A 16,199-nucleotide genomic window follows, 5' to 3' on the forward strand; every position below is an offset into this window, starting at 1 on the left:
TTTTTGTTTGTTGTTTGTTAAAATCTCTTTTTTCTGGAGATGATGTGTTAGCAAATGGCAGTAATAGCAGCTGTTGTTTATTGTCCTTACTTGAAAAGCAAAAAGGGATATCCTTTATCACTTTTCAAAAGTTTATGAAGGGAAGCGGACTTGACCCAGTGGTTAGGGCATCCGTCTACCACATGGGAGGTCCGCGGTTCAAACCCAGGGCCTCCTTGACCCGTGTGGAGCTGGCCATGCGCAGTGCTGATGCGCGCAAGGAGTGCCCTGTCACGCAAGGGGTGTCTCCACATAGGGGAGCCCCACGCGCAAGGAGTGTGCCCCATAAGGAGAGCCGCCCAGTGCGAAAGAAAGTGCAGCCTGCCCGAGAATGGTGCCGCACACACAGAGAGCAGACACAACAAGATGACACAAAAGAAACAAAAAGAAACACAGATTCCCATGCTGCTGACAACAACAGAAGCAGATAAAGAATACCACGCAGCAAATAGACACAGAGAACAGACAACTGGGGGGCAGAGGGGGGGGAGAGAAATAAATCAAATAAATCTTTTTAAAAAAAAAAGTTTATGAAGGGAGTGACGTGGCTCAAGCAGTTGAGCACCTGCTTCCCACAAGGGAGGTCCCAGGTTCAGTCCCCAGTGCCTCCTAAAAACACAACAAAACAACAACAACAACAAAAAAGATAAAAAACAAACAAAAACCCCAAAACAAATAGCAAACAAATGAAAAAACGGACTCGGGGAGCCAATATGGCTCAGTGGTTAAGCGCTGGCTTCCCACATACAAGGTCCCAGGTTCAATCCTTGGCCCAGGTACCTAAAAAAAAAAAAGTTGAAAATTGTCCCGATGGGTGAAATCCAGGTGTTTGGGAAGCCCTAGGCCTGTGGATCTGTTAAAGCTGGAAGAGGCCTGAAGGACCATTGAGTTCAACCCCCTCATTTTAGAGGTGGGAAAGTTGGATTCTGACCCAATTTGTGAGGGCTGCCAACAACCTAGCACCAAAAGCCCGGTGGCATCAAACACCAGGACGTTAAGGCCTCACAGTTGTGGAGGCTAGAAGTTGGAAATCGAGGTGCTGGCAGGGCCGGGCTTCCCTGGAAGGCTGAAGGGGATGCTGGCCAGCCACCATGTCCTCTGGCTTAGGGCAAAGCTTCATCTCTGTCATGGCCTTTGTCTCTGTGTGTGTCAAACTTCCTCTCCTTACAAGGATACCAGTCACCCCTGATTAAAATTGACTCTAATCCAGTTTGGCCTCACCTCCAACTAATAACATCTTCAAAGATCCTATTTCCAAATAGGGCCACACTCATAGGACCCGGGTTTAAGACATAAACGTAGCGTTCTGAGGGACACAATTCAATCCATAAGAGAGACGCATGCCAGTGGAGTGACCCATCCAAGTCTGCCAGACCAATCTGGTTCCACTGTCATGCCTCCTCCAAGGTGCCTTCTGATTCCAGGAATCTAAGAACTCATTATTAATCTGCCTATCTGTGCATCCTAAGGAGCGACATTCCAGGCACACAAGTGTTAAGAGATTCTTCTCCCAGGACACAGTTCCAGAGAAGTACTTGGCTCAGCGGATCTGAACTAATCCGGATAAGTCATCTGACCCAGACCAGCCCACCCTATCACATGTCAGCCAAAGGTTGTGAAGTGCATCTGCCCACTGACTAAAAAGTGCTTACTGGCCAAGAGAAGTTACTGTGTACTGTGTGTCAGTAACTAGGAGTACTTCCCTAAGACACACCAGAGTGGGTCATGTGACTTGCAACCCCTGAGGCTGGACCCCAGGGCCACAATCTCAGATTCAGTCTCTCTGCTGAAAATATGTTGCAGAGGCCTGCGAAAATGCCTGGATCTCCAAGGGTCAAGGCACTTGGGGAATGCAAAGATCAACCAAGTATCTGTTATCTATTCACTTATTTATTTATACTCAGTCTTATTCCAGAAGAGATTAAGGACAGCTTTCAAGGATGCATAAAATTAGGGAGTATAGGTAAAAGGAAGAGTGATACTGAAGTTATGTAAATAGGGAAGTCATGGTCCTGACCTGAAACCCAGCTTTTTATTATGAATTTCTGTAGGATATATTTAACTAGAGTTTTATACCTGTTAGCTTTCAAGTACAATGCTTTTTTTAAAAAAACAGGTTTATTGAGATATAATTCCACATATCATAAAATTCACCCTTTTAAGGTACTGTAGGATATATTTAACTAGAGTTTTACACCTGTTAGCTTTCAAGTACAATGCTTTTTTAAAAAAAAACAGGTTTATTGAGATATAATTCCACATATCATAAAATTCACCCTTTTAAGGCAGTCTGGGGAAGTAAATGTCAATTGAGAGAAAACTAAAGAATAATCTAGTGAATCCAGAGATGGATGAGAGTTGTGGTTGAGGGTACAAATGCAAGAGAGTCCTATCGTGAGCTAGAGCAGATGTACATCACTATTGCTGAGTGGTGGGAATATGGAGAAGCATGGGAAATCTACAACTGGTGTGGCCTACAGACAGTGGTTAACAGAAACACTGTAATATTCTTGCATCAATGCCAAAGATGAACTGTGCTGACAATGAGGGTGTATGAAAAAGTGTGGCAAATGTACACTATGGATTATGGTTGGTGGTAATAGTCTGATGATATTATTTTATAATCTGTAACAAATATTCCACCATGGTGTGGTGTGTTGGTGAAGGGGTATTGTATGGGAATTCTACACATGTGCATGATTGTTTTGTAAGTTCACAACCTCTGTAATAAAAATATATTTTAAAAAAATAGGGTGGGTTGGGGAAAATACACCAAATGTAAGATAGGGACTATAATTATTAGTAGTATTTTAATGATTCTCTTGCATAGTTTGTAACAAATGTTTCACGATAATGCAAGGTGTTGGTGGAGGGGTGATGTATGAGAGCCCTGCATGATGTTATACATGTTTATTTTGTAAGTTCTCCATCTTTACTATACATTTATTGTTTATTCAAGTTCATGTATAAATGATGTACTTCAATAAAAAATATATTTTAAAAATTCAACTTTTTAAAATGTGCAATTCAGGGTCGATAGAGGACTGGGGAGAGGTGGGCATGCATGCCCTTCGGCAGTGGGGAAGGAGACCTACACGGTGGTGGTGACCAGGGACTGAGCATTTGAGATCTGTTTGATAAATGTGGTGTGCCGCCATGCCGGTGGCAAGGTCTGTGTGTCTCAGACACTGCCTTCCAGGGTTTTCCACCCAGCTTTCACCAAGCCCTCCCCTGGTCTGAACAACTCCATCACAAAGAATCATGTGCTTAATACCTAGTAGGAAATAGACCAGAGAGACAAGAATTGGGATCCAGTGTAGGAAAACTGGCCAAGAACGCAACGATGCGGCATTGGAGCCATGGATAGAAAAAATATTTAAAATTTATCAAATGTGAAGATGGTCCATTGCTGGAGGAGCTGCTGTTGGTCTTGGAGCATTGTGCTACTGTGGCTTGGGAATGTCTAATGAAACATGAGCTCCTGAAAAGGCTGTAATTTCATCTCAGGATGTGAAGGATAGAATTCATTCTCCCACTATGTACTTAGCAGGAAGTACTGGTTTAGTGGCTTTGTCTGCTTTGGCAGTGAGCAGGGCTCCTGTTCTCATGAACTTCATGATGAGAGGCTCTTGGTGACAATTGGTTCAGCCTTCGTAGCCCTGGTTGGAGTTGGAAGGCTGGTACTATCAATGCCCTATGACCAGATCCCTGGCCCACAGCATCTTGCTTGGTTGCTACATTCTGGATCTAAGTGTTTTCCACCTACGCAGTGACTGGTGTCACTCTTTACTCCGTGTAAATTTTTGGTGGATTACTTCTTTTCAGCATGTTCCTCCTGTGTGACACTCAGAGAGTAACCAGGCGGGCCGAAGGAGCACCATTATATGGAGGTCAACAATACGATCCCATTCATTCGCTGATGGGAATCTACATGGATATGATAAATATATTGATGTTGTTGAGAAATAAAAGTGTAACCTTACGAAATACCTAACAAGTCACTCCTGCTCCCGCTTCTGTAAATCAGCCTGTGAAAGCATGGCCTTGTAGAAAGATATCAAGTGAATGACTCCTTCCCCTGCTCCTGTAAATGAGCCTGTGAAATCATGGCCCGGCAAGAAGATATCAAACGAGTGACGCCCCCCGCCTCGGTAAATCAGCCCGCAACCTTGCAGCTGCATCCCTCCTCTGTAACCCCCCTGCTTGCAAAATTTCGCCTAGCAATGCATTAGCCAATAAACAAAAGTTATGCTGATTCCACCTGAAATCCTATATAAACCTATGAAAACTGAGAAACGGGACTCAGAATTTGGAGATTGACTCTCCTCTGAGCCCACACGTAATAAATCTGTTCATTCACCTTTCTGGTTGTGAGTTTCTACGGTTCAGAACTCCTGGCTTTGCTGTAACAATGTGAGCTGCCAGTATGCCAGCAACTGAAAGCAACAGAAATAAATGAAGTGACTCAGCTTCTGGCTTCACTATTATATCAGATTTCTTGCTTGTTTAATAGGGACAGATATTCATTAAACAGTCTGCACAAGGAGCTTTCGTTGGAGTTTAGAAGATAATGTGTCAACATGTTTAACATGTTCTGGTATAATGTGATGCTTCAGGTCTGCTTTTTTCCTTCTGGAGAATAAATTCAGTAGTTCTCTTCCACATAAGCACACACATTTCCAATTCTAAGGCTTGAGTGATTTAAATTTATAAGTAATGTCCTAAGTGACATAGAGGTTTGGCAAAGGGACCAGAAGAGAAGGGTCCCCGCAGTCTTTCTTTGAATGTTTGGGACTTAGAACTTGTAGAAATGATGGAGAGCCAGGGAGAGTTGCCTGGTTATTTGGAAACAAACAAGTGACTATTGTTTTTCACCTGCTGGACTTAGCAAAGCAGGGAGCATAAAACAAAGATGGGTGATTTGTTCTCCTGCAGCGCTATCTTTACAAGGGGGACGTGGTCATGTCTGGCCTCTTATGAGTACAATAGCCCAGAATGTTACCATGGAGAATCCCTAATAAAACATATATGGAAGTTTCACTTCTGGAATTCTAGAAGAAAATATTCTTAAAACTATCACCAAGGCAAAATATTTAAAGCATGACGTTCATTGTTCAAGTATACAATGTGTTCATAATTGTTGAGATTTTTTCCCTGTTTATTGAAATGTGTAACAGAATACTTGTTTACCTTTCTCATCTATTCAAGATTTGAGGCCTTTATCAAAAGAGCCTGAGGTGGGGGTGGGGGGGGAGGGAGCCTGTTTGTGGCTTACACTTGAGATCACGGAAGTAGTTTTTCTCATGAGACTATTGATTTCTTGTGTTTCTATTCAGATGAAGCACTAAAAAGCAAGACAAAACTAGTTCTGTCTTTATGAACTAGTGGGAAAAAAAAGTGGAATGGGGAAACTACTGCCTTAGGACTTCTCTTAGCAAAAACTTCCTTCGCCTGCATAGAGCATTATTTAATTTTCTTGTGACATTGTAAATTGTTTGATAGAATGGAATTATTTTTGGAAGTCTTTAATGAATGAAAAGAGTGTGTGATCACTGAGACAACTGCTATTTTTGACAAATATTTATTACAGTAATCCAGAAATGACTATTTCAACCATGTCAAATTACATACAATGCTTATTTCTGAAATACAGTTCTAGCCAAATAGTAAAAAAAAAAAAAGTACATTAGTGTTTTTTAGTATGTTCATAGAACTGCACAATCATCACCATTATCTAATCTTACAACATTTTCATCACCCCAAAAAGAAATCCCAGGGAGCAGGCATAGTCAACTGTTGAGCACCTGCTTCCGACATATGAGTTCCTGGGTTCCTCTTATTTCCTCTAACCCTTGGTAGCCACTATTCTACTTTCTGTCTCAATGGATTTGCCTATAATGGACATTTCATGTAAGTGAAATGATAAAATATGTGGCCTTTTATTGCTGGCTTCTTTCATTTTGCAAAATGTTTTCAAGGCTCATCCATGTTGAGCAGAACACTTTAAAAGAACTATTTAAATAGAATAATTAGTGCAACCAAAAATCTATCCTGTGTACCTGACTTTGTGTCATACATAAGTCCCGATGGTTCCAGTGTAGTGGATGCTCTCGGGGCTCTGCCCGGGTCCCCTTTTCTGGACCACTGCATGGCCGTCCACCTAATGTGGTGTTGGCTGCGATGGTTCACTCTGTAACCCTTTTGGGAGCATCACCTTCAGCTGTGGGGACCTGTCCCACCAGGATATGCCTGGGAGATCATACCTTGTCCCTCCAAATTCATGACCACCTGGAACCTCAAAATGTAACCTTGTATGGAAAAGGGTCTTTGCAGATGTAACTAGTTAAGCATCTTGAGATGAAATCATCCTGGATTTAGAGTGGGTCCTAAATCCAAAGACTGGCATCCTTTTACAAGGAGGAGAGGACACAGAGAGACATGAAGAACACAAGGGCGTGTGAAGATGGAGGCAGAGATTGGAGTTGTGCTGCCACCAGCCAAGGAGTACCTGGGGCCACCAGAGGCTGGACGCAGCTAGAAAGGATTCCTGTCCAGAGCCTTCAGGGGCCCATGCCTGCTGACACTTCTTTTTAGACTTCTGGCATCCAGGACTGTGAGAGAATACATTTTTGTCGTCTTAAGCTATGCCAGGGAAGCAGATGTGGCTCCAGCGATTGGCCTGGAGAGCATGCTTAGGTTGGAAAAACCCCATCCCAGCTCTATTCTAACTCCTTCACAGACCTTGGGCCACTTAGTTAATTTCTACGAGTCCCCTATTTCTCATCTGTAAAATGGGAGTAGTATAGTCCCTACTTCATAGATTTGTTATAAGGATCAAACAATCCTCTGCTAGTAGGTTCTAAGTGAGTTTTTTTAAAAATGAGAGCTCTTACTTTTCCAAAACCAAAGGACATAAAGACATTTTTAAATTGGGCTCATGGGGTCCTTGACTCCAGGTCTGTTTCCTATCCCCCTACAACCCCCTCCTTTTCTGGTGTCTTCTTTTCTGTATGTCTGTGTTTTATTAGAGCAGCTGTAGGTTAATAGAAAGATCATGTGGAAAGGACAGAGTTCCCATATACTCCTCTCTCACACACGGTCATCTGGTTTTTACTGGGTACTCAAGGGCCCTATACAGAAGACTGCTGTGTCTCGTTAAACCTGCTTTGGGGTGACAGTGCATGCTACCTGATGCTCTGGAATGGACGAGCTGGAATACAAACTTTGCTACTTCTCTGTTTCCCTCTCAGTAAGGTTAAAAATTCATGAACTACCCTCAGCTGTGCCAACCATATCCCTTCCTCTATTTCCTTTAACTGTTATCTACACTTAAGCCCCCATCCTGTAAGCAGAAACAAGAGGGGAGGGCATGTGACTTAAAATTGCCAATTAGAGGCATTTAAGTTCCTTCTGGTTTAAGTCTATGTCCTTTGGACTCTTTTGGAGAAGTGGTTGAATCTTTCAGGCTGTATTCTTGAGAACAGAGATGCTGGTGGTCCCCAAAAACCTATTCTCTTACTTGCTCTAGTAATAAAACCTCTCAGTTCTAGCCAGGTTCATGGATGCTCAACTAAAGACCACACTTCTTATCCTCTCGTCAACCCAGGCACATGACTCAGGTCTGGTTAGTGGGCTATGGTGTGTCTCCTTTTCTCCCTTTTTCCTCCATCCTGCTGTCTGGAATGTGACGTGGTATAGAGCCATTTGGGGCCAGATGAAGACAATAGTCTAGGAAGGGCCGGGCTGAAGACAGAAGGCGCCTGGCTCCCCAACACCGAGGAGCTGCCTTATCAGCCCTAGACTGCTTCGTGACAGAGGAAAACCTTCTCTCTTTATGTCACCATCACGCTGGTCTTTGTTACAGCAGCTGAGTCTTCATCTAACGAGTACACTTCCCCTTGCCTTTTTTCTCTTTCTCAAGATGGCATCTGAAGACAAGGATAGGCTTAGTTAGCCTCTTGGAAGTGGGAGGAGGGCCCTTTACCACACGCTGACCTCTGATGCCAGTGCCTGGTCTGGTACTTGGGCATGTAGCAGTGGACGTGGGAGGAAGGCCTTTGCCACAGGCTCTCCTCTAGGGTTTTGCTGGCCTCTTATGCCCTGAGACTTGCCTCATCTAGCTCTTGGGCATGTGGCCCACTTGAGCTTTTAGGTGCTAAGGTGGGACTTGCTCCTGACACATGCTGCAGCTCCACAGGTTTGTTCTGCGCTTTCACACTCCAAGAGGGCCAAGAAACACTCAGTCACCTGCTCCACACTCTGCTGGAGTAGGTAGCTCCCTCCAGGCTGCCCTCCAGCACAACTGCCCACAGGCCCAGGCACCTTCCCCAGCTCTTTCGAAACTACTTCTTGAGCATGGGCGTTTGTTTCAGGGCCTTGCAGATTCCGGGCCTGTGCGCTGAGAAGTGGAGAGACGGTCCTTCTGCACCAGGACTGCTCACGCACCGTGTGAAAGTGCTCCCCTCTCCTTCCTCAGCTGAACCTTGGGGGAGAGAGGAGGGAGAGGAGAATTCGCACTCTGACTCCTAGCCCATTTCTCTCTCTCTGAAGAGAAGTGGAGATGCTTCCCTTCTTTCTTGCTTTCTTCTTTAAAAACGTGTCAATGTTTTAGTATCTGTCGTAAGTACTAGACATCCCTTGCGGCCCAGGAAGGGATGGGTGGGCTTAGGCCTCTTCCTCCTCATCTCCTGCGCCAGCCCCACCCCGGCCCTTCTTGGCTTCTTTCTCTTCAAGCAGCCTGGGCAGCCACCGCCAGAGGGGAGCGGAGGGAGGAGATGTGCTTCTGGGAGTCCAGGCCGATCACAAAGGACAGGGTGACAGCCACCTGCTTGGGGACCCTTCAAACGGCCGCCCAGCAGCAGCAGCTCTGGGGTAGCCTTGCGGATCGTAGCCGGAGTAAACTTGACCCTACAGACCTCACGTCTGTTCTGGAGCCCATACCTGCCGACCAGCTTCAACTCTTGGTCGAGGTGGGACCTCTTGGAGGGTCTCCACGGGGTCACATAGGTTTTCCCACAAACCCAGCTCCGAGCCACCAGCATGCTGGGGTCCCTTGCCCATCGGTGCCTCCATGCGGGCCCTGGTGACTGAGAAAAAGGTGGAGACACTTTCTCGTCTTCCTGGATAGCAGCCTTTCCAGGCCACATCTTCCTCTTCCCCCACTTTGTGAGCTTTTGTTTCGGTTTTGGTTTTTTTTTTTTTTTTTTTTTTTGAGGTACTGGGTCTAGGGATTGAACCTAGGACCTCGTGTGTGGGAAGCTGGTTCTCAACCACTGAGCCACATCGGCTTGCCTGAGTTGTTTCATTTGTTTGCTTGCTTGTTTTTTAGGAAGCACTGGAAACTGAACCCGTGATCTCCCATGTGGGAAGCAGGCACTCAATTGCTTAAGACACATCCACTTCCCTTTGTGAGCTTTTTGACACATCCCTACCCCTGACCCAATAAACATCCAGGCTTAGCTCAGTAGCTCTTGACCAGGGGTGGTTTTCACCTCCAGGGGACATTTGGCAATGTTTGGAAACAATTTTGTTACAGCTTGAGTGGTGGGGACAGTGGGATACCAGCATCCAGTGGATAGAGGTCAGAGAGGCTCTAAACATCCCACAATGCACAGGATGCCCCCCCCCCCCCAACAGCAAAGAATTATCCAGCTTCAAATGTCAATAATGCTGAGGTGGAGAAACACCGGCTTAGCCTGAACTGAGGAAACATTCTCAGACAATAGAATTGGTTGTTTTCGTTTGCTAAAGGCTGCCAAGGAACCTGAAATGGGTTGGCTGGGTTATTGCCTTGCAGATTATCAACTGAGAAAAGTGTCCGAATCAAGGCATTATCAGGTGCTGCTTGCTCCCTGAAGGCAGCTGCCAGCCCTGCTGAATTCCTCTGCCTTCTGCTCCGGGCTCTGTTGTTCTCAGCTTCTGGCTGCTCTGTCTGTGGCTTTCTCTCTCAGCTTCTGTGGGCTCCTCTGTTTCTGGGTCTTTCTTCTCTCTGTCTTATTCCAGTTAATAAAAGACTCCAGTAAGAGGAGTCCCACCTGGGCCCTGCTTTACTGAAGTAATCTAATCAAAGGTCCTTAAGGGAAGTAATTTAATTAAAAGGACCCACCTGCAACAGGTGCACACCCACAGGAATGGATCAGCTCTGAGGACACGATCTTTTCAGGAGTACGCAGAGTCTCAATCAACCACAAAGATTTACAGGGCAATGTTAAATAAGTTGGTTTAATAATCCCCCTGTTACAACTCTGCAGGTCAAAGCTGATACAGCATCCAGCTGCGATAAGGAACTCAGAGCTGGATTTTTCCAAAGATGTTCGACAAGTGTGTGTTGAAGCTCCCTGTGTGCCGGGCATTGCTCTGGGCACCAGAGGGAAACAAATCAGACAAAGGCCTTGCCCTTCTGGAGAAGAGAAACAAACAAACAATAAATAGTGGGTTCCCATAGGATTGCCTGGCTCTGCCACTTAGCAGCTGTATGACCTTGAACAAGTTACTTAATCTCCCCAGCTTCTGTCTCCTCATCTATACAATAGACTTAATAAAAGTACTGACCAGTAGGGTTGCTCCTCGTGGGGCGTTGTAAAGATTAAAAGATTTAATACTTATAAAGCACTTGGACCACAGCCTGGTACCTGTCAAGAAACAGAAGTTACTCAATCAAACCAATACAGAGTATAATGTCATAAGAGAAATGTAGAAGACAATGCCAGAAGAAAAATGAAACAGGGTAAGGAGATAAGAGTAGCAGGTAGGGGCTAGAGTGGTTTTATTTTTTTGTTTTTTGTTTTTCTTTATAGAGTATTCAGGGGAACCTCTCTGAGGAAATGACATTTGTCAGAGACTGAATGAAGTGAGGAAATAACTCATTAAATCTACAAAAATCAGTTTCAGGTAAATTAAAGACCCCAAGTGAGAGACTATCATAAACGTACCAGACTGGCGAAGTGAAAAAGTCTGCCGTCACCAAGTGGTGGTGATGTGGGTGGTGGAGCAAGTAGGATTTGCATATGTGGCTGGTGGGAGTGGAAAGCGGGACAACCCATTTGGAAATCCATTGGGCATTGATGTAGAAGAGTTGAAAATACACCTACCCCATGATGCATCAATTGTATTCCCAGATATTTAACCTAAAGAAACTCCCATGTATATGCACCAGGAAACATGAATAATAACATTCATATCAGCACCACTCCAAACCTGGAAACAACCCAGATGTCCTTTAATGGTAGAAATAAATATGTTGTGATCTAATCATACAACCTAAGACTACAAAACAAGGAAAAGGGATGAACTGCTCCTATAAGCAGACACATGGAAGACTGGCTTATACATAATGTTTAGCAAAAGAAGCAAGGCATGAAAAAGACAGTATAAACCCAATCACATAAAGCTCAGAAGGAGGTATAACCGAACCACATTGTTTAAAGATACAGAGTTAGGTGCTACACATAGGAAGACATGCAAGGGAATAATTATGACTAGGGCTTGACTCTGGGGGCTGGGAAAGGAACTGTGCTCAGGTTGGGACAAATGAGGATTTTGAGGCACTGGCGATATCTTATTTCCCAACGTGGGTGGCGGCTAAATGGGTATTTTGGCTTTATTAAAGCGTTAAACTTTACACACTTTTTTTTTTGCACTTTTCTGCATGCTTTTTATAATTCACAGTAAAAATACATAAAAGAGCCTTGTGGATGCTGTGGGAAGAGCATTCAGGCAGAGGACAAGGCCAATGGAAAGGCCTGTGACTGGAATGACCTTGGCCTGTTTGAGAATCAGCAAGGAGGCCAGTGCGGCTGGAGAGGAGATTGCGAGGGGGTGGTGGTTTGGATTGCATTGTGCCCCCAAAGAGACACATTCAAGTTCCTAACCCTTGGACCTGTGAAAATGACTGTTCGTAAATAGGATCTTTGATGATGGTATCAGTTAGGAGGCAAAATTGTATTAGGTGGGCCCTCACCCAATATGACTTGTGTTCTTATAAGGAGGGGAGAATTGGACACAGCGGGAGAGGGAGAGGAGAGGGAGATGGCCACGTGAAGGAGGTAGAGACTGAGTTACGCCGTAAGCCAGGGAACGTCGTCACGGATGGCCAGCCACAGCCAGGACCTGGCAGTCTTCAGAGGAAGCCTGGTCCTGCCAACACTGGACTTCTTGTCTCCAGAATGGAGACAATAAATTTCTGTTGTTGGATCCAACAAGGCTATGGTATTTCATTACAGCAGTCCTGGCAAACCAAGACAGGCGGGTCATGGGAGACGAAGCCAGATAGGGAGCTGAGGAGCCACGTCCAGGTAAGGTTTGATCAAGGAAGAGCGGTGATCTTCTAAAAACTTAAGATCTAAATATATAAGCAGTCTGGCGGGTGTGGAGAGGATAAATTGCAAAGGGGTTGTGAGACTAAACTAGAAAGTAAAATGGGGATGAAGAAGAAAGTAAACAGTTATTGAGCAACTATTGTATGCCTTAATCCTCCCTTCTAAAAAAGTTAACCATTGTTTCCATTTTTCAGACAGGAATTCCTAGCCGATAAGTGGTAGAGTCAGGATTCAACTGCAGGTCAGTCTGACATAAAGACCAAAATCTGTGCAAGAAGACTGCCTTCACTGAGCTGGACGTCAAGTAACCTGGGTTTCTGTTCTCTCTTCTTTCTCCCACACATCAACTTTAACGCTTAAGGCAAATTGCTTTGCTTGATTATCTGTAAGATAGGAGTTTAAACAACAAATGAGTAATGTACAGAAATACTGTAAACCGACTGTGTGTTAGAAAGAAAGCTGCACCTGCAAGAGAACAAATCTCACCTGATTGTGCAGGAGAAAAAAATTTTATTAACGATTTTGCAAGAACGGGTGCTGGACCTGGATAAAATGGCTGCCAGCGCCAAACAACAAGAAACAGTGATATTTATAACGTAAACCTAACACACGGGTCCCTCCCCTGTTCCCCATTGATTGGGAGGGTTACAGCCTATCCCAGTCGTCTAACTAACTTATGCGGTTTCCGCTCTGATTCCCCTCTCCCGGGTCCCCCCTACACTCGGTGGACTGGACGGGCTCAGCACCGCTTTCACCCCTGACGTGCTTTTCAAATTGGGTGCTGCTTTCACTACTGGCCCTGCCCCCCGGCACTCACCATTGACCCTCCCTCGTTTCTGGGCTACTTCTCAAATTCTTGGTGCACCAAAGCAGTTAGAACTCCTTTCCCTCCCTCTTCGAATGGCAGAGCCAGCTCTGGCTTCCCCTTTATGAAAATTAAACTTACCCCTTTCCCACAGTGTGTTAGCGTAGGTCTGTGGTTCTCAAACTTGAGCAATACTACAGAATCACCTGGAAGGCTTTTTAAACCACAGAATTCTGGATTCCACACCCAGAATTCCTGATGTGGTTGTATTAGCTTCCCACGCTTGCTTGTAACAAGTTACCACAAACTTAGTAGTGATTTAAACCAGCACAAATCTATGATCTCTGGAGGTCTGAGAAATGAGTATTATGGGGGGTAAAATCAAGGTGTCAGCTGGGCTGCATTCCTTCTGGAGACTCTGGGGAGAATTGTTGCCTGGTGTTTTCCATCTTCTAGAGCCCTCTGCATTTCTTGGCTCATGGCCCCATCTTCCATCTTCAAAGTGAGTCACTCCAACCTCTGCTTATTTTCTTTGTATTTTCTTCTTCCACTCTGGCCCTTCTGCCTCCCTCTTATAAGGATCTTCGTGATGACATTGAACCCACCTGGATAATCTAGGCTCCTATTTGCGGTTCAGTATCTTTAACTTAATCACATCTGCAGAGTACCTTTTGCCATGGAAGGTAACACATTTGCTGGATCAGGGGATTAAGACGTGGCCATTTCTGGGGGACCATTATTTTGTCTAACACAGTAGGTCTGGGGTGGGTACCAAGAATTTGCATTTCTAACCAGTCCCAGGTAATGTTCTTGTATCCAGGGAACACACATCAAGAACATATTCAAATCAGTGTCATACAATATTTGTCCTTTTGTGTCAGGCTTACTTCACTCAACGTGATGTCTTCAAGGTTCACTCATGTTGTCACATGTATCAGAACTTCATTACTTTTTATAGCTGAATAATATTCCATTATCTATATATATCATATATTGTTATATTGTTTATCCATTCATTGGTTGACGGACATCTGGGTTAATTCCAACTTTAAACAATTGTGAATAATGCCACTATGAACACTGGTGGAAAAATATGTTTGAGTTCTTGCTTTCAATTCTTTTGGGTATATACCTAGTAGTGGGATTGCTGCATCATCGTCAACAGTTGTAATTTTCCATTGTCTCTATAGCAGCCATTCTAGCGAGTGTGAAGTAGTATCTCGTTGTGGTTTTGATTTGCATTATGTTCAGATCTTTTCATGTGCTTTCTGGCCACTTGTATTTTTTTTTTTTATTATGAGCATTTTTATTGTATTTTTTTGAAGATACATAGATCACAAAAAATGTTACATTGAAAAATATAAGAGGTTCCCACATACCCCACACCCCAAATCCCCACTCTTTCCACATCATTCGAATCTTTTTTGGAGAGATGTCTATTGAAGTTTTCCCCATATTTTTGAATTGCTTTGTTTTTTGTTGTTAACTTGAAGGATTTCTTTATGTATTCTGGATATTAAACTTTTATTGGATATGAAGTTTCAAAAAAAAAAAAAAGAACATATGGGGTGGGCTCCCTGGTGTAACAAATAGCCCTCAAAATGTATAATGGCTCAAACGCAATAGAAGTTTATTTCTTGTTCACAGAATAGTCCAGGTGAACAGGTCAGTGTTGAGATCCTCCTCCAAATAATCCTTTAGGGACTCAAACCGGGGGAAGGTCTGCCAATGGCAACACATAGCTTCTAGGGTCATCCTAGGGGGAAAAGCAATAGAGGAACAGAGTGGAAAGTTTGTATGGACTGGACCTGAAAGTGGGGTGCCACACTTCCATTTACATTTCATTGGCTAAAACTCAGTCACACGGCTAAGTCACATGGCTCAGTCACATGGCTCAGTCATATGCCTAACGTAGCATAGCTAACTGCAAGGGAAGCTGGGAAATGTAGTTTAGTGGTATGCCGGGAAGAAGAGGAAAACTAAATTGTGGTGAGCAGGCAGCAGTCTCTGTTCCAATGGTAAACACTCTGCAAATATAAAAGGCTCATTTTCAACCTCAGTGTTGCTCCTAAAAGAGCACAATGCCTAGTCCAAATCAGGTTTTACTTTTCAACATGTTGGGTCTCTTTTCTGAACACCTCTTGAAAACCCCTTACCGCATGCATAGTGCCGAGTGCACAGAAAGAGTCTGTAAGTTTCCTATTGCTGCATAACAGATTAGCACCAATTTAGCTGGAGTCCCAGCTGTTTGCTGTTTTGATTGGTTACTCCAGCCGCCAATTCCCCCAGGAAGCCCAATGGCAAGGCCCCTTGCAGCTATCCGGGGCCTTTCCTTGATCCTGGATGAAATCCCATTCCAAATGCGGAAGTCTCATGAGGTTCTTCAAGCAGCCATCTTGTGGGGTCTCCATGGCCTCATGTTTCACAGTGTGTTTCTCTGCCAGGTCCCAGATTCGTCTTTTCCTTCCCTAAACTAGCCTGCTTCAGCAAGAGCGGGCTGGAGGTTGGGTGCTATTCGAGGTTGCCTGGCTTAGGCCTCATTCTCTGGGCAGGAGCCAGCTGTGTGACTGGAAGGGCAGAGGGAATGGCAAATGCAGAGGCCAGAAGGCCTTTTGGACTGGACTGGAGTGAGGAGGCAGGAAATGAGGTCATGGGGACAGGCGGGGTCAGGTGATGTCTGCTGGGAGGGATGGGAAGGATTTTGAGCTGGGGATCACATGATCTGATTTATGTGTTTAAAGAGATTACCTCCAGGAGGCCCAAGGGAGGCTTCTGGGGTGTTGGCGGGGCTCAGATTTTTATCTGGGTGCTGGTTATCTGGATGTATTCATTTCATGAAAATTTGTTGAGTTGCTCATTTTATAAGCTGTGAATATTTCTGTATGTCTATTATACTTCCATAGAAATATTTACATTTTAAAGGAGGTCACTCGGTGTGCAGTGGGGAGAAATGCCTGGGGGATCCCCGGAGCCAAGGCCAGTGGCCAGCACTTACTATGTGCTTGGTGAATAGCTGGCATGTGCCTAGACCCTGACCT

General features: G+C 44.5%; 1 pseudogene; it reads left to right on the forward strand.

The window, feature by feature from the left end:
* The first annotated feature begins 3,195 nt into the window (after nt 1-3,195).
* On the forward strand, nt 3,196-3,812 carry LOC101425802 (growth hormone-inducible transmembrane protein pseudogene; annotated as a pseudogene).
* Nucleotides 3,813-16,199: the final 12,387 nt, after the last annotated feature.

This window comes from Dasypus novemcinctus, chromosome 3 (assembly GCF_030445035.2).
Source record: "Dasypus novemcinctus isolate mDasNov1 chromosome 3, mDasNov1.1.hap2, whole genome shotgun sequence".
In the NCBI taxonomy this organism is placed as follows: domain Eukaryota; kingdom Metazoa; phylum Chordata; class Mammalia; order Cingulata; family Dasypodidae; genus Dasypus; species Dasypus novemcinctus.